Source organism: Canis aureus, chromosome 11, assembly GCF_053574225.1.
Source record: "Canis aureus isolate CA01 chromosome 11, VMU_Caureus_v.1.0, whole genome shotgun sequence".
NCBI lineage: Eukaryota > Metazoa > Chordata > Mammalia > Carnivora > Canidae > Canis > Canis aureus.
Window position 1 is genome coordinate 5,655,256 of NC_135621.1, and position 20,337 is coordinate 5,675,592.

General features: G+C 35.4%; 1 protein-coding gene across 13 annotated transcripts in view; it reads left to right on the plus strand.

Annotated features, from left to right (window-relative positions):
• The window catches only part of SLC16A7 (solute carrier family 16 member 7), a 170,354-nt gene that overhangs the window by 120,299 nt on the left and 29,718 nt on the right, over positions 1-20,337 (plus strand). The window lies entirely within an intron of this gene.

Genomic DNA, 20,337 nt, shown 5'->3' on the forward strand with positions numbered 1-20,337 from the left:
AGTCTCTTCACTACCTGTGCTTATCCATAACAGTGTTTATCCATCCAGACTCCCCACGCATTTCCCTAGACCTGTGGAGTGCTTTTTAATAGATTAGAAACAAACGGGGAGGAAAATATATCACTCCATAAAGTGAATAATCATGATAATGAAATCTAAAGCAAACACGTTTATTAAATATCTGCCAGGACAGGTTCTAAATACCTTTATGCCCAAGTGCCTTCTTTTTTGGCTTAGTCTAGTTCCTTTTATGTAATAAACAGTTAATAATGTATACCGCAAATGAAATTAAATGCAAAACATTCATGCACAAACATGTTCAGTCTTTTACATTTTATTCTTATGTACATTCAAAACTTATGAATGAAGTAAGAATCTACCCTAAGACGTTTTCAGAAAATCTTAAGTGACAAAAAAATAGTAACATTTTTATATTTGTGCCGCATTTTAAAGTTTATAACATTCCTTACCATGAATTACCTTATTTGAATTTTAAACAATTTACGAGTTTGGGGAATGATATGATCATTTTCTAGATTACAGAACTTCTGAACTACAGGTTAGAAAGGTTAAATGACTTGTGAAAGATCACAGGACTAAGTCTATAGAAAAGCAAACCTTGCAGCCCCAGGCTCAATGCTTTGAAGTGTTTGATAGCACAGTAACAGTCCCAGATATAAGTCCCATTAACTTTATCTCTGCTTTTTCAAATCCTTGAGTTTATTTACTATCTAAATTCCTTGGATTAAATATAAAAAAGCCCATATTCCAGCCTTTATTCCAGTGTTTGTTAGCCATGTGACCCTCATGTAAGTCACCTGAGCTCTCTGAACCTGACTTCTCCATCTGTAATATGGTTTATAATGCTGCTCTTGGCTCATCCCAAAGAGGTCATGTGACCCACACTCAAAAGAGAAAGTGTTCTGAAAATGACTAAGTGCTGCTGTTCTAAAATGTAAAATATTTGTTTAAATATTATTTCATAACACCATTGCATTTTGTAATGAGGATTTCACCCACGAGTAAAGAAATAGAGTCCAATGTCTACTCCACCGCTAGGAGCTATGAGATTCCCAGCAAGTCCTTGAACCAATGTGAGAATCTGTTTTGTCTACTATAAAGTAATGATTTTGAGTGATATTTATGTCACTAAAATAGTGATAGTCACGCATTACAATGTGGTGAGAAGTCAAATAGAATAAATAAAAGTGTGAAGGTCTTCATACACTGAAAAGGTGCTATGCAAATAAACATATGCAGAGAAAAGTCTCAATGTGTACTCTATTTTAAAATATTACGTGTTTTAGTCCTTATGTTGGAAAATGGAATGCTCCTGAGTCTTTATCAGTTGTATAGGAAATAAGCCAAAGCAATTATATGAAAGGGTACTGTGTACAGGAAGAAGGCCATCCATAACTGAAGCCTAGGGGATGACTTTTAACTGGCTTATCTTTTGCTATTCTCTGGGGGTTTCAACTATTTTCTTCCCCTATTTCTTAATTTTCTCAAATACCCAAGGTTCTTATTTTTCTGCTGCTTTATAAGGAATTTCATAAAAGTTGAACTGACATTCCATACTGACTCCTACCTTCATGTGTGATTCATACCCCATCCACTCCTTTCAAGTGTCTGCATGCTCCAGCGGATTCAGTTAGACTTCTAGCCTGGTCAGCTCTAGGACTTCCTCACCCCTTTCTGTCAACACCAACTTTGCAAAAGTGAGGGTGTTAAAGGGTTGATTTCTATAAAAGTTGACATATGAGATCACTTTTTAAAAATGTCTTTGTTGAAAAAGTATGCAGTACATTCTCACTAGTGTATGAAAAATATCCCTGAAGTTGCCAATGCAAGAGACACAAGGGCTCTGGGAGGTGAACAAACATAACTAAGTGGTGACTTTATAACTTTGACGTACAGATGCTATGGATTGTCTCAATTCAAACCTGACTTTCTGGTTACAGAAGGAATCCACAGGATAGTCTGGGAGATTCAAGTTATAATCACAAATATTCCTAAAATTTCCTTATAGTTATCATAGGTGATAATGGGGATTTGGGGGCTTTGATGATGTAAATAATTGCAATTCTTTATTTTGGTAACTAGATATTGTTCAAATGTTATATTCCAAAGAAAAATTATGAAGATATTTAAAAAGTTGTTTCATTAGGTTTATAATCACATTTAAAAAAATTCTCCCATATTGCTATAAATTCCTGCATTCATGTATTACTCTCTAGTTTCTTAAAATTCAGCTTGGAGTTTCCTTTTCTGTGACACCAATAGTAAAGCCCGGTGCATTTCCTATATAATTAAATCATCTTGAAAAGAGTTTAAAACATGATACAAGAATGAAAACCAAATTGCCTTTTATAGCTCATGAATATATTTTGAACACTCCCTCTGTGCTTTGTGATTTAGGTAGCAAACCGCTAAGATATAAATAGTATACCACTATGAGGTTCCTGAAAAAGTCATTTTGATTTGAGGCATATTTAATTTCTACCTCAAAAACATAGTTTTTATAATGGAAGAAATGCATTTTGTTAGTAGGAAATCTAAATAATATTCTCATCACAAGCATAACATGCTATATCCTTCCTGAAGTCAGTGTATTTCATTGGATCATTTTAATGTGCTCTGACTGAAGAATATCAATATCGCTCTTCAGATGAAAGGTGGTTCCAGTAATGCCTGATGTCTAAGCATCATTTGTAATACAAATGATGAGGAGCCTGTGGCTTAATGGCCACTAATTTATTTTGAATTTATGATGCATTGCAGCCATTAGAAGTAAGCGGCCCTACATCAGTTCATGGGGAATAAGAATTCTGTTTGTGGTGGCTTTTATTTCTTGATGTTTGATAGGAATATATGCCCATTTCAAAAGGTAGAAAAAGGGAACAACCTTTTAGGTTGTTAGGATCAGGGCAGGATCTGCCAGTTGTGTGTAACGGTTCTCATACAGCATGAATTTCACTGTGCCTTATTATAGGTAACCATGAAGTTGCTTTTAGATGAAAGAATGTGGATTGATAGTTTTGAATTATATTTAAACATGAATTCAACAATAATTTTCAGTTCTAACAGTTTCTTAATATATATTTATCATTAAATATGTGAAGATTAAGTAAAATATTAAAATTTGTGTATAGAGATTGCCGTATGTTTAAAATACACATTAACATTAGAATAAAATTCAACTCTAACACTTATCAATTATAAATATTCTGTGATTGATACTAAAGGAAGAAAGAGACATAGAGCATTCAATTGTCTGTTAAGATTACCATCTACTTGAAATAACAAGATTTTTGTAGGAAAATACATTTTAATGCATGGTTTGAGTAAGAATTCAAGGCAACAGGTAGTGAGATTCCATTAATCAGTAAGAGACTTATTCCCACATCTGACAATAGGTGGTGCCAGTGGTTGGAAACATGAGAGCAAAGCTCCAAAGACAGACCCTCTTAGACTTTGTGGAGTTTAAGCTGGATTTTAAAGGAAGAGCAAAATATGAACAGGAACCACATGTGCACAAGGTAATATGGTAGAGAGTCCAAAGAATAAGAAGAATTTCTAGAGTGTGGTTGTTAAGTCGAATAGTTTATCCGGGAGCAGAAATTTCATAAATATGGAATAAGAGAAGGTAGAGTAGGCTTGGGTGAAATGCCTGCCCAAAACAAACAAAACTTTTCAAAAATAATTTCAAAAACAATACGCAGATTTCTAACTATAGCAGCCACTAAGGTCCATTGAAGGGTGAATTCCTGTAGTGAATTAATTTTCTCCTCAGCCTTCTGTTCAGGTATCGCTTCAAGGCTGGATTGGTCCAGGAGGCTACACATGGTCTCTCGTTGCGCTATAAACTGCTGCAGATGCCATAAGCTCTGCAGTTCAATAATCCCTTCCAAAGAGCAGTCTGGGAAGACATCAGTTTAGTGTCCCAACAAAAGAATTTTTGACCAGCCTCATTAGACTTCACTGCCTGGTTCTGTCCAGAAATTAGAACCATTTAGTTCCTTATTTCTATCTAGCCTTTAATACAAGCATACATTTTCCTGGTCATCTGTTCTCCTCATGCATTCCATCCTCCACATTCTGACCAACGTTTCTGCGATGATTTCCAACCCCCCATCGACATCCCTCCTAAACCTTCTCACTGAGCTCTCTGGAACTGCCTTTATATACTGTGTATTAGTAGACGTGTATTATGTTCGCTAGTCTCTACATTGTCAGCCTCTTTCAATGAATAAGTCCCTTGTCTCCTTATCCTAAGCCAGCCCTAGTTTCTTCTCTTACTTCACTACCTCTCAAGTAGTGACTGCCTGTTGTCCCACATCCCGCAGTATTTTTTTGTTGTTATCTTAAGATTTTATTTATTTATTCATGAGAGACAGAGAAAGAGAGAGGCACAGACACAGGCAGAGGGAGAAGCAGGCTCCATGTGGGAGCCCGACGTGGGACTCGATCCCGGGTCTCCGGGATCACGCCCTGGGCTGAAGGCGGCGCTAAACCGCTGAGCCATCCGGGCTGCCCTGCCCTGTTAAAATAAAATGTATTTTAACATTTGTGTCACCACCACCTTCCCCCACCCTTCAAGACTCAGTGTTTGTGCTTATGCTCCAAGGCACAATCACAGATTTAGTAGCGGGGAGCCAATGAAGCACAAAGGACATTGCAGGTCAGCTTCTAATAGGATGTACAACTTACTTAGCCTCCTCTACCTGATGGCTATCCAGAAGGCTGTCCTCTTTGAAACCGTTCTGGTACATACCTAAAAGCTTAGAGAAGAATAATAATAGACTGCTTATTATTCTATGAAATCATTGACAAATTAAAATTGAAGTTTTTTTTAAAGATTTTATTTATTTATTTATTTATTTATTTATTTATTTATTTATTTATTCATGAGAGACACACACACACAGAGGCAGAGACACAGGTAGAGGGAGAAGCAGGCTCCACGCAGGGAGGCTTATGTGGGACTCTATCCCAGGACCCCAGGATCACACCCTGGGTTGAAGGCAGATGCTTAACTGCTGAGCCACCTAGGTGTCCCAAAATTGAAGTTTTATAATTAATTAAAATGCCAGTATTTGGGCTGATTGCATTTTGGAGAAAGGAATTTCAGACCAGTTTATTGGTGTTCTCAGAGTGATTATTGCTTAGTAATGGGCCTTTTAAAATAATCAATGCCGTCTCTAAAACCCCATTCCTTTTGTAGCATCATTAAATAATTTTATTACTAACAAACTGTTGATGTTCCTTAATTGCTCTGGCTGGGATAAAAGTGAGCTTTTTGAGCAACTGGGTAAGTTACATGGGACTTTCCCTAGTTTTTCTAATGCCATTGCTGTGATATAAAGAAAAGAGACTTCTTTGGAGTGACTCGGCCTCTCATCTTGACTCTAGATTTGTCCCTATCACAGCTTCCCCATATCTCTGAACCACAGAATTTGTAGAACAGCAGAATTTTTAATTTTTTTTTATTTGAGACAGAAAGAGAAAACATGAGTGGGGGGGAGAGGGGCAGATGGAGAGGATGAGTAAGAAGCAGACTCCCCGCTGAGCAGGGACCTGAACCCGGGGCTCCATCCCAGGATATTGGGATCATGACCTGAGCTGAAGGCAGGTGCTTAACCGAGTGAGCCACCCAGGTGCCCCAGAACAGCAGAATTGACTGATACTTTGACTATGGTTTTGTGTCTGTCCTACCAACTCACAAACCAGTCCAACAGAATAGTTCCTTGTTTCTTTAATGGCTTATTGTCTCCAGCTGCGTCCCATAAGTCATTGCTCTAAACTAGACGCCACCGAAAGAGCTCTTGGATCGCAAAGACTAGTAATGCTCTGCCTCTGTGGTAGGAAATAATGATCACCATTCTTATATTTCAATTCACTATTTATGAGGTTTATATAAAATTAAATCCTGGGAGAACTCTAGGCTATGCATTATCCTGCTGCATTATCACAGAAATAGTGCAATTGAAAAAAAAAAAAAATAGGTTCACAACACTTCCAGGACAGATACCTGGCCTGAGCTCTCCTGCTCTGTGCTGAGCTCTACTGTTCAGCACACCTACCACATTTGATTTGGGAAGTTTCAGGTTTTGATTTAGAGAATCACTTTAGTAGTCTAGGTCATACCGTTGCAAGAATAAAATCTTTCTTCTAAGGAATAAATTTACATTTTTCCACCAAGTGTGGAACTATACTGTAAGATTTTCAAAGATTGTCCATCATTTGCTAACAAAAATACCACTATTAAAAGCATATGTGTGAATGATTATGAAATGCAACTATAAATTGGAACTGAGTTCAGAAGATATAGCCAAACTGAAAAATAAAATCAGGGTGTTAAATATTGCAAACTACTTGATATTCATTCTTATTCTTCTTTAGTATTTCCTGACTTGGTGGGTTGCAAGAAAATGTATAGGTCTGGGCACTGGAAATAGAGAAGTAGTTCTTGCCCGATGCCTTCTGTATTCTCCACATAAGCCTAGGAAGGTGATCTGCTGAATAATGGCAGAGTAAGAAAGAGGGAGGCTTGAAAATGTGAAGAGGTTTGGAAAAAAAATAAAATAGCCATTGCATATAATTTGAGCGACCTGACGAACTAGAATAAGATGGTTGAACAGCTAGGCGATTTAGGTACCTTTAAATAAAATAGGTGACCATGAATTTCAATTAATTACAATGTCTTACTAGACCTTAAGGGAATAAATACTCGTCAGTGTCAGATGACTGCAGCAGGCCTAATGAGTAACTGGTGACATGGTCAGAAATCTGAGTAGGGCAGCTTGCTGTTGGAAACAGGACAAAGAATGCATTCATGCTGGATTATGATCACATTTATAAAGTGAGGCAAGATGTTGATACGATGACTTTTTGCTTTGAAAACTTTCATGATTTCATCAAAATAGGGGATTAAATTATTTCTCAAACATTAGCACTACTTCGACTGTTAGATCTGATGTTAGATAGCTGGCTTGCGTAGCTATACCTTTCAAAGGCAGAAAGAAAGGTAATACCAGTAAACATGCTATCTTACCCTAATGAAAATGCAGTGGCTCAAACAAATCTCTGAAAGAATTACTCTGGGCTGTGTCCTCATTAAAATCCTCTTTTTTTTCATCTTCTTATTTGCCCATGATTTCTAAAAATTTTTGGTTATTTTTAAGTTTTATTTTATTGTGGTAACAATACTGACCGAGATCTACCCTCCTAACAAAGTTTTAAGTGTATATGTGGTATTGTTAGCTACTAAGAGTGTTTTTTTTTTGTATTTTTTAATTGTTTTTTATTTATTTATGATAGTCAAACACAGAGAGAAAGAGAGAGAGAGAGAGAGGCAGAGACACAGGCAGAGGGAGAAGCAGGCTCCATGCACCGGGAGCCCGACGTGGGATTCAATCCCGGGTCTCCAGGATCGCGCCCTGGGCCAAAGGCAGGCGCCAAACTGCTGTGCCACCCAGGGATCCCGTTACTGAGAGTGTTGTACAGCAGGTCTCTACACCTTCTCTTGCTTAACTGAAAGTTTATGTCTTTTGATTAGTAACTCTCCATTTACCCTGTCCCCTCAGCCCCTGGCAACCATCATTCTACTCTTGATTCTATGAACTGGACTATTCTAAATACTTCATATAAGTGGAGTCATGTAGTATCTGTCCTTCTGTGACCAGCTTATTTCACTTGGCATAATATCTTCAAGGTTCGTCCATGCTGTCTCATATTATGGAATTTACTTTTTAAAAAATATTTATTTTTTAAAGATTTTTATTGATTTATTTGGTAGAGCACCAGAGAGCACAAGCAGGGGGAATTGCAGAGGAAAAGGGAGCAGACTCCCAGCTGAGCTGGAAGCCTGAGGCTGGGCTCCATCCCAGGACTGTGGGGTCCTGACTTGAGCTAAAGGCAGATGCTTAACCAGCTGAGCCACCCAGGTGCTCCTATTTACTTATTTTAGAAAGAGAGAGAAATAGCACACACATATGTATTAGCGGGGAGAAGAGCAAAGGGAGAGAATCCCAGGACCTAAGCTGAAATTAATGTTGGTCGCTCAACCAACTGAGACACCCAGGCACCCCTGGGATTTCCTTCTTCTTGTAAGGCTAAGCAATATCACACTTCATGTATGTGCCACATTTTTTTTTATTCATTCATCCATTGATGGACATTTAGATTGTTTCTCCATCTTTGCTGTTGTGAATAAGTATTTAAATGTACATGGGAGGGGAGGGGGGATTAAAAAAAAAAGAAAAAAAAATGTACATGGGAAAGTGCTAATACCTCTTCAAGGTTCTGATTTTCATTTTTTAAATAAATACTCAGAAATGGGATTTTGGGATCATATGGTGGTTCCCTTTTTAATATTTTGAGTAACTTCCATATTATTTTCCGAGGACTGCACCTTTTTACGTTGCCACCAACAGTGGAAGGGTTCTAATTTCTCCACATCTTGCCAACACTTGTTGCCTTTTGTTGGGCTTTTAAATAGCCACCCTGGCAGGTGTGGGGTGATATTTCATTGCTGTTTTGATTTGGAATTCCTTGATGATTGGTGATATTGAAGATCTTTTCATACACCACTTATATGTCTTCTTTGAAAGACATACAAATGGAGAAATGTATTTTTTAAAAAATCAGCTCTTAGTTTCATTGGCCTTGTGGGTTTTTAAAGGTAGAGTGTCCTACATGTCTCTCACAGTTATTCTCTGGATTTTTAAAATCTTGTTTACTAGCTCCAAATTCTGACATAGCCAACTCTTCATTTTGTTTCTAAAATATGGACTGTTTTGACATTCATTCTACCTTTTACTGGCATTTCAACCTTTTTCTAAACTATAGATAGTTGATAGAAACAGTTTTAAAATAAGCATCTCCCCCCAAAAAATAAAATAAAATAAAATAAGCATCTACAGAGACTATCGTGATCTAAAAGATAAACTCAAAGGGGAGATACATGATAGGAATTGTTTATAGAAAAATGATTATTATTTAATAATATGCATTTCTGTAGAGATCTTTTAGGCCAAGTGAAAAATAAGAAAGGAGAATGAGTGATGTCCATGGGCTACATCTTCATCAATATCTTCATCAATGAATCAAAATATGTTTTGGAGATTCCCTTTTCTTCATATTATTTTTCCTTTCTACATAAATTTTGCACAGTTAACTTTTATCATAATTTTTATTTTAGCTAAATCACTAAAGTTATGTTTATTGAATGCTTAAGAAAGGATCTTTCCATCTACGAGAAATCATATGTGCCTGTAAATTGTTGAACAGATAGATGATTTAATGCACAGAAATTATTCTGACAAGGGAAGAGCCATACTTTGCGAGCTTAATATGTAGAACACTAGGCTGCAGGAGAAGCAATGCTTGATGTACCCGAGGAAAAATACATAGAAATAGCAGCTATTCAATGCATTCACTGTGCCGTTTTACTAATAATTAGCAATGTTGTGTTAAAAAGAGAATTTAGTAGGCTGACACTAGAGAAAGAGAGATTAAAATAATGACTACAGAATCAGGACAAAGGCAAAGTTTATAAATTACTTACCTCTAAACTGATAGAATTTTCCTGCATTGATTTTTTAAAACACCAAAGTTGTATTGACAAAATATGTCATTTGTTGTTTAATTTCATTTGTTTTTAAAATTCAATCAAGCAATTTCTCTAACCTAGAAACACATACTAAGAGAAAAGGAGATATCATAATCTTGTATGACAAACTTTACATTTTTAAGTGCATTTTGCTGTAGAAGCCCTAAACACATCTTTTCTCCCATTTCAGTGGCTCAAATTAGCTTAGTTCTAATCTTCCCCATGGATGAGATTTCTCTCACTGGCCTAGGGTCCTAAACTTTTCATCTGGGGTTGGTATGAATGTTCCCTGATGATGATGACAATGACAGAGGGGATGAAGGGTAATTGCCCTAGAAATTCTAAATTTCAAGTAAAGATTTAAATCAACAAATAAGAAACTGTGCATAAACAACAAAGTGGACATCAGTGGGTTAGTCACCAAGACCTCAGCGAATGACACAAAAGAATTTACACTCTGGTGAGGAAGACAAATATATCAGAACAAAGTAATGCATGTCATAACGCAAACTTGAACCAGTTGTGATACATGTGAAGTAAAGGAGAAAATATCTCTTCCTGAGAGATAAAGCCCACAGGGAGTTACAGTTAAGACAAATTTTGGAGTTTATGTAGACATTTTCTATGTTGGCAAAAAATTATTCCAAGCAGAAAGAATTAAAATGAATGCAGTAGGAAAATAGGAAGTTAAATTCTCTTTTGCTCACGTTGTATCCTTGATGCTTAAAACTGCCTAAAACATGGTAGACACTCAGCATTTATAAGATCTGTTAAAATAACATTCACGAAAATAATAGGTAATTAAGGAATACAAAAAGCAAAGTAGAAAAGTGTGAAGTTAAAGACAAGTAATATATGGATGAATGAGTCATATCTTATTTTTAAATATTTAGTCTTTATTCTGAAGCTCATAGTCAATTAAGGGTTTTGAGAAGAAAACCCATGATCAATAATATGCTTTTTGAAAGATCACTCTGGTCATCTATTTGTGTCCAGTAAAAGGTGGTACCAGCTTCAAGTAAGGAAACAGAACAAGAATAAAAAGAAGCAAGTGGTTTCAAAGTGTAATTAGGAACTAAAATCGACAGAACTTTGTAATTAAGTTGATATAAGATATGAAAAACAGGGTTATCTAGAGTGGTGTCTAGCATTCTGGCTTGATTGAATGGATAGTGATGTCGCTAAATGAAATCAGGAATGCAGGAGCAGAACAAATTTTATTTCTGAGACTTAAATGAAGCAATATTCATGATTTGACCGATTTTGAAATGTCAGTGATATACACTGCTGAAAATGCTGGAAAGAATTTGTTTGTCCTGTGCTATAATCATTAAAGAGTTTTTGTCTGGAATTTTGAATTTGGGGCTCCTCTAGAAATTAAAGCCTGAAGAAAACTTAAGAGAGTAGAATGAGAAGACGGTTTCGTATTGAATGGTGAGCTGAGCCAGAGCAGTCAGTTTGGTAATATGGCTTTATTGTTGTCTCCAACAAGAGCATCCTTAAGAGTATTCCAGCTTGGGGATCCCTGGGTGGCGCAGCGGTTTGGTGCCTGCCTTTGGCCCAGGGCACGATCCTGGAGACCCGGGATCGAATCTCACGTTGGGCTCCCGGTGCATGGAGCCTGCTTCTCCCTCTGCCTATGTCTCTGCCTCTCTCTCTCTCTCTCTCTGTGACTATCATTAAAAAAAAAAAAAAAAAAAAGGAGTATTCCAGCTTAGTTCCAGCCATATTGGGATTCCTCATAGACTTGGCCCCTAGGCATCTGAACCTAGCAGAAAAATTATTTGAGTTTTCCTTCAAAGAATATTGACACAGTAGGCAACAGAATACTTAGGGATTTTTATAGATGAAGATATCTGTGCAGTCTGATTTTTTTCTCTAAAGTCAGGCAGTCCAGATTTAGTATTCTTATGTTGTTTAGGATTTAGTATTCTTTATGTCTAACACAAATGAGAGTTAACTACAAAGAAATATACCTACATACATATAGTGACATAATAACATGGAATAAAGGCTCTGAACATTAAGTTACTATTTAAGCAGAAATTACTCCAATTATTAGCTATAGACATATAATAATGAAATTATCATGCAACACAACAATCCAAAAATATATCTGTACAGAAAAATAATTCATTTATAATTTCTTCTGATTATAAAAATTATGAAAGATTTTTCTATTTGTCTTCTCTTTATTCTAATGAGTTAACACTGGATTGTCTTCCTATTCTCTGATCACCACTACATTCCTAGAACTTGTGATCTTACTTTTTTTGGCTTGCTAAATGGAGGAGCAGAGTCGAGTAAGAAATGAAGAGCATTGAAGTAAGAGAGGGTGAAAGGTACCCAGTTCACATATTTTAAATCAGATGATAATCATCAAATAGACCCAATCCATTCTAAGACTCTAACCAATCAGATTAAAATTCTTTCTCCTTAGGCCTAGAATGGCTAATATTATCACAGTTGTATAATGAAAAGGGTGTAAGCAGAGGTGATCTTGGTGTAGGAAGAGGAACTGGACTTTATTTCTGTAACTCTTCCAGAACTTTTCCATGTGCATTTGACCTCATTTGATCTTCCAAAGATCCTGTGAAGTAGTCTATAGATCATAGATTGAAAACTCTATTACAGAAGCAATATGATTACGCTAAGTCATTAATTGACAAGTTGATCTGAGATTTGACCATAAATTTTTCCTGATTTTTTAGAAAGGATTGTATCTGTGATTGTGTTGTGTGATATACTGCAAATAGACTTCACTTTCTGTCACACACAGCATATCTGTCTTTGGTGTTGAACCTGTATTTGACACATACAACCTACAGATAAATATTTAAAGCCTGTGTTTGGTGCAACACATGGTACATATGGTGTCTTTTCTGATCAGTGGGTGAATGGGCTGGGATGAAGACTAGAATTTTGTATGTGTGTGTGTGTATTGATTCTTTTTAAGAATACTTTAGCAGAGGAGCACCTGGGTGGTCCATTTGGTTAAGCTCCTCACTCTTGATTTCAGCTGGGATTGTAATCTCAGGGCAGTGAGAACCCTGCATGGGGTAGCTGCTCAGTGTGGAGTCTGTTTGAAATTCTCCCTCCCTGATCCCCTGCCCCTCCTCTGACTCATGTCTGTGCACATCTTTCTCTCTCTAAATAGATAAATATAATCTAAAAAAAATACTTAGAAAAGTTGAATATGAACTGAGTCACCAATGGTTAACCAGTTTATATGTATGTAATACATATTTGAAAATAATGTGTAAACCATCGTCCACTATTATGAGTTTTTAGTACCATTTCTAGGCCTTACAAATTTAACACATTTCTCAGCTGTGGTCATTTCCCATCATGTTGCATTTTTGTGTGCACTTTTCTGTTTCCCTCCGTTTTATTTTATTTTTAAGATTATTTATTTATTTATTTTAGAGAGGGGAGAGAGAGAGCATGTGAGCAGGGGGATGGGTAGGGGGAGAGGTAGAGAGAGGATTCAAGCAGAATCCCTGCTAAGTGTGGAGCTGGCCCTGGAGCTCAGTCCCAGGACTGTGAATCATGATTTGAGCCAAAATCAAGAGTTGATCGCTTGACTGAGCCATCCAGGTACCCCTATTTCCTTCCGTTTTAAGATAAGTCTGTATTTCACAGTTAACTTTTTTTTTTTTTTTTTTTAAGATTTTATTTATTTACTTAGGGAGAGAGCAAGCTAGAGAGAGAGCATGAGCAGGAGATAGGGGCAGGGAGAGAGGGAAAAGCAGACTCCCTGCTGAGCAGGGAGCTGAACACAGGGCTCAATCCTAGGACCCTGAGATCATGACCTGAGCCAAAGGCAGCTGTTTAACCAATTGAGCCACCCAACTTCCCCTACATCTGATTTTTGAGCATCTATTTCTGGAAAATAAACACATCTTAATTTGTGAGACTGCTTTAGGATTACATTATTTTAATGATTTTTTTTTCATTTTTTGTGTCAGCTTGTTGACAATTTTAAGGCTGTGAGCTTTCTTATATAATTTGATATAAAAGATATTTTTGGATCAATCATAAATTTTTATCATGACTCTTCTGGATGGATTTTTTTTCTATGTAAGGAATGGCTTTGAATATATATTCTGAAACTAGACATTTTAATTCATTGTGTGATAATTATTAGCTGTGAGTATAATAACAAGCTTATAATATAGAACTTTTTCAGAATCATGAAATTCAGCAAATGCTCTATTATAGTACTTATGATAAAATGTAAAGAAGTATTTGATAGAGTACCTAAATTAAAATCTATCAATCTAATAGCACCTGGGTGGCTCAGTCAGTTAAGTGTCCAACTCTTGATCTCAGTTCAGGTTTTGATCTCAGGATCATGAGTTCAAGCCCTGTGTTGGGCTCCACACTGGCTATGGAGTCTACTTAAAAAAAAAAAAAAATCTGTCAATCTATTTATCTACCTTCCTGTCCATCTATAAAGATCCACTTTTCATATGAGATTATATTCTTAGAAACATTAAAGAGTAATTAAAATCATATCCCATTTTCTTATTCACTTAGTAAAAATCACTTCATATTTATGAAAATTTTTCTTAATACCTCAACATAATTAGTGAATTATGAAATTATAAATTCCCCTTATGTTCCATTGTTTTTCTCTAAATTATTAGGCTAAGAAAAAGAACAAGACTCCAAAAAAGGGATACAGTTTTTTTTTTTTTTTAATAAATGGAAATAGACTTCTCTCTAGAGACTTATAGGTTTAAAACACAACAGGAAATATTTAATTGGATAAATTTAGAATAAATTCAGAGGAAAACATTTTAATTCAAAACGCTTTTGTGTTCTGCCCCTGAGTGATAGAACAATATAGTGATATATTTAGGGGTAAATTATGCAGATATTGAAAACAGTGTCTGTTCAGGAGAATTATTCTTAGGTCAGTTCTTATAACTCTGTTTCTTCAATTGTACTGGTTACTAATATTAGCATGATATTAAACCTAGCCATTGTGTTTTTCTAATGAGATTTCTTTGTGGATCAGAAATAGCTGGCCTGTGTTCTCAGCCATCATAAAGAAACTAAATGTTACATTTTTTAGCACGCTGGAATTTTTTCCAACTCTGTGGATGACATTAGTTTAAAAATCATAGGTTACAGTGGCTAAGAAGTACATAGATTACTGTTACAAGAAGGAAGTAATCCAGGCTTTGTGAGATTAAGTTTAAACTGGGAACTTTTATTTAAATTGCAGCCAAAAATACTGACCTGTCTAGGAGTGGATCTAGATTTTGTTGTCCCTATAATATTATATCATTTGGAGGAAACTTTTCAAGAAAAAAAAAAGTAAAAATATCTTACTTTTCAGATTTTACTAAATACACGACCTAATGAATATGTCTCTATGCCCTTCCAGGGCCTTGCAAGAGACCCATGGAAATGCAGGATTCTGGAGCTTAAGCTGTTTAGTTTGACAGTAAAACTACATTTGGATGTAATAAAAAGATATGAAGCAAGAAGCAGATTGGCTAATGGCTTCTTTATCATTAGTTAAATATTTGGTAACAGTGTACATGAATTCTCCTGTTAAATATTAAATCAAGTATTTTTTTTTAACCAGCTAGTTCTCAGTACTCTCAATATTTAATTCCATTTGCAAAAAAATTCACATGTGTCTTGACAATATGCTCTTATTGCAAAATGTACATGTGTTTGCACATGTGGAATATTTAAAACTTTTCTTGTTCTCTACAGCATTCATTCAGTGCAGCCTAGAGGGAGTTTCAAGGACATGGAATTATTCCTTGCTTGATCATCAGTAGATAAGACTGAGGTTTTTTTTCCCGTTTTCCTGCATTAGAAACCTTTGTTTCCTCTCAGTGTCCCGCAATAGGTTTCTAACTAAGTATTTAGGTTGATACATTTAGTGCTTCATTTCAATGTCAGGAACATATAAATGCTTTCTTTGTTATTTGTAATGGAGAACATCTAAAACCTCAATGCATATGTGATTCTCTCACTAGCAACTGTGTTATAAGGATATAGGAAATAGCGATTTCCCTTAACCTCTATTGCACCCGTGTCTATTTGTTCAACCCTTTTTACATGTTTTAACTTTATTTGGCTATCCTAAGTTATTTTATTTTTATTTTTAGCTGATCATAGTGATAACAAATCTTAGTATACAGTTTTATTTGAAGCATAGATTGTTCTCTAAACAATATACCATGAGTACTTGTATCTATCGATGAATATTTATCATTTAGCATTGCAGGTTAAACAGTAACTATTTCAGGTGAACAACACACACTCTTATCAAAAAACAGAAGAAAATGCCTGATTCCCTGGTGCCGAGGCACAATTTCCAGAAAACAACAATGCCAAAATGCCCAAGGAACCTCTTGGCAGGGCTATATATTTTCACATGTTTTTCTATTTATTCCCTTGGTGGCAAGCCTCTAAACACAAATTCAGAGCATTTGCATGTTGTCTGGGCATAGTTCCAATATTTACTCAAAGAGGAGTCCTGAAGGTAGACATTCTCTGGCAGGAATGAGTAAGAAGGGCCTTAGGCAGTGTTGTGTTTGATCTCAACCAGTTTTGCTCACCATGTCCTTTTAAGAGCCTTCTTTCTTTACTACTTTGGGCCCTCACCAAATTACCACCGTAGAGGGTGGAGGGATGGTACACCTGAGCTCGGCTGAATTGTACCCAAATATTAACTGACTCCAGCAAAATAATTGAAAAGGGGCTCGCTATACCAATCTAGTGCTTTATTTATAATTGTCTCTCACTCTAGAGTCAGAGTTGCTCTGGCCTTAACCTGTTGTTGGAGAAATTCCATAAATTGAGTTTCCTAAGCCAGAATGCCGTGGATGGGGAAAGAGTCATTCTCTTTATACTATCTCTTAGAACTCATCATGGAGAGCTTCCTTATCGAGTTGTTTCATTCTACCTTGTATCCAAATAGAATGTCTCAGATAAATTCATAATTACACTTCCTTTATTTTAGAATGTATTTAGTTATGACATTGATGGTGGAGTGGATGTAATGTTTTATAAAATTTTGAAAGTTGTGTCTTTGCTCATATTTTGTTTCTAGGTGCGCTTAAAATTAACCTGTAACCTTGTAAACTGTCCATCAGACACAAACACTATCAAACTACCATTCCTAGAACTCAGACAAGTCTAAAGGTTTTTCTTTGAATTTTCTCCCTGCTAAAAATTTTTGTACAAGAAAAGGAGAAAACAGTGACTTCTTTCTGAAGCAACAATGGAATCTAAATACCAAAATGATCTGCAGACCATTATCATTCATCTAAAAAGAGAAGTGAATGAGCATTTGAACAAAAAAATGACACATTTTGCATTCAATCCATATTTGAACTTATGTTTCCCTTATATTTCTGCAAATTACTTTCATGTTTCAAATTTTAATTTTTTTTCTTTCTTTGCAAAAATGTTGCATATAAATCCAAGTTAATTTATTTTTAATTATCTGGGATTATAAGGCATTGCATGTTAACAGAATTATTCTGATCAAGTTTCATTATAATATTATTACAGCAGATTTAATCAAAATAAGATAAAAAGTAAGCATTTAGTGGAAAGATATTTTTTAATGAAATTAACAGGCTGCCTATGTTTTCACACATGAGTATTCTTTAATACTTGCTGAATAGATACAGATTTTGTCTCAATTATATTCCTTTTTTGTTGTTGTTCCAATAGATGTAAGCAGTGAGTAAACCTTTTACATAGTAAGGTAGACCACAACTCTGAGTATTTGATGTTTAACAATACCAGTCAGCTCTCTGAATTTTCCAAAAATCACATAATGATTTATAATAAAAAATTGTAATGATCTCTTAGCTAACAACTCAAATTAAGTCTTTCCTCAATTTTATGAGAAGAGCATTGATCTCTCAACTTCTGAGAAGTTTGCTTAAAATGTTTACCAAGACTAACTAAATCATAAAAAATTACACTGCTCTTTTATCATTTAGAGGCAAATTTCTAATCTAGTAAACTCATACAGGGTAGAGAAATTAAAATATACACCTTTTCCAATAGAGTATTTGTGATTAAAAGCGTTGTCATGTTTTACGTATATACTTATAAAAGGGTTGGAAATGCAGACTTAGCTTGTTCAGTGTGTGTGGAAATTATATCCACTAATTTAATTAGCAAAGCCAGTCCCTACTCAAACTAATCTGCTAAAATGATTTAATTTCAGTCAGAGAACGTCTGAATTGATTTTCAAATTCAAATAAACATTTTAATATATATTTGAAGATTATTGTAAAAGCACCAAAAACCAGTTATAGGATGCATCTTATAAAAGTTAAAATTAAATGTTGGAACATATTTAGGTGTTTTTGCAAAAAGCTTAAAAACAAGAACACATCTATAAACTGTTACTGATACTTATACTTACTGTGAAATAATTTAGTATAATATGTAGTTGATTATTTATTTATGAAGTCAGATATGACAAAAGGCACAGTATCATTTCAGTAAATATGTATCTGAAAGTGTTTTTAAGGGACTCCTGGGTGACTGAATCAGTTAAGTGTCTGTCTCTTGGTTTCAGCTCAGGTCAGAATCTCAGGGTCCTGGGATTGAGCCCCAAGTTGGGCTCTCTGCTCAGCATGGAGTTTGCTTCAAGTTCTCTCTCTCTCTCTCTCTCTCTCTCAAATAAATTAAATTAAATTTTGTAAATGTTTTAAGAACCAGGTGTAAATATTCAGAAATATCTCACTTTATTTTTCGATTCATTATTATGAACTTTTCTTATGAATTTAACAAACAGAAAAGTATGCTGCTGAAATATAATTAGTCCAGCAGCTATCTTAGTATTTATTTATGAATTTAAAGTAAAAATTTGGTACCCTGGTAAACATTTCAGGTGCAATTACTAGTATATTCTTCAGTGATTCAAACTGCTCCATCCATTCAAGGGTGCTTTTATTTCCAAAGATGTGTCCTAGGAGTGAGAAGAGAGAGTAGCTGAAAATAATTATTTTAAATTTTGAAACAGTCATCTTTAACAAATGTTCACTTTTATCAATGCTTTCTACATTGTCCTCATCAGACTCTCTCTCAAGAGCAATGCATTCTTTGTAGTTGTAAGAACCGAAATCACTTAACGTAAATTACCACCACTTCTGCTATCCACACGACAATGCATGATTTCTGAACACTTAAAAATAAGACCTCAGATAATCCATGTACAAGCTTGTATTACCTCCAACATTAATATGCATAAGACCAAGAAAGTCAGGAGGCTTCACGGTGTTGTTGTTTTTAACCTTTGTTAATCATTTAGAAGCATCTAGGGAAACTTTCCAGTTGTCTCTTTAGTGCCTTGAGGGTTTTAACACCTCTAAGTAGTGGACTCTTAGGAAAGCAGAGGTAGGATAGAAGAATCTACATGACATTTGGATTTAGTACCTATGGAAATTATGAATTGAAATAATTGACTCTAAACTACCCACACTTATTCTATCCTTTGGAAAGTTTCCTTTACCTATAAGGGTAAGTACACCTCAATTTGAAACCCACTTATCTAGAGAGGTTACAATTAACCAAATCTTTCCACTCTCTAGAATGTTTTCCCTCTTACCAACTGTTGTTTCCCTGACTCTTGGAAGCAACCGGCCTTTTCTCATAACTGGCTTGAGACCTCCATAATAACAACATGGGATTGCAATTTTCTCTATTTCCTTATATGTCTGAACCACTCTCATTTACTAAACTCTGAGATCCTTTGGAGTAACATTCTTCCACCCTCAGCTTTCGCATAGATGTCTTTTTTTATTTCCAGCAACTAAGGAAACACTTAAAATTCCTGGCATACAAATGATGCTGTTTATATTTGTTGATTGAATAAATGAATTCCAGAACGAGTTACTAAGAGATTGGATTGTCAAACTTTGTTATAAAGAAAGCTTAAACATGACTTAACCTAGTGGTTTTCAACAATCATTCAATCAAGTGAACCAGGGTCTTCATTGACAGAAACAAAAATACTTCTTCTGAGAATCTTTTTCGATGTAAAAATCTGCCTCTTTGATAGTACGATCTCCATGACTGCTCAAGCACAGATGGCTGAATGGTAATTGAAGATACTCAGTGATGTGCTCAAGGTTGTAGAACCATGACTCTATTTTTCCAGCTTACTAAACAGCATTACCATTTACTCTTCATTTCTTCATTTGAAATGAAAAACCAATTATCCATTACAAAATGTTTGGAAGAGCATCCTCCTCACTACCTTCCCAACAGTGTGCTCAACATCTAATTTTTGATGAGCAATTAATTAACGGAGACAATCCTTCTTATTAACTTAAATAAGAATGAACTGTGTGTGTTCCACAATTCTGAAATTCACTTGCATCTTTTTAAAGTGCTCTACTTTTCTAGCATTCTTTTGTAATCGTGTTATTTTTTATGCTATAAATAAAATTATAAAAAATGTCACGAATAATGACTGTTAATACTAAAATAGCAAAATCAACAGAAGGTAAGAAAGCTCATACAGCACTTTACCTAATAATAAGTTTACAGATTCCATATTTATTGCAGGAAACTAGTTATGATAAGTAATTTACATTGTTTTTTAAGAAATGTAAGAGGAGGGGCATCTGTGTGGCTCAGTGGTTGAGCCTCTGCCTTTGGCTCAGGTCATGGTCCTGGGGTCCTGGGACCGAGTCCTGCATCGGGCTCCTGCATGGTGCTTCCTT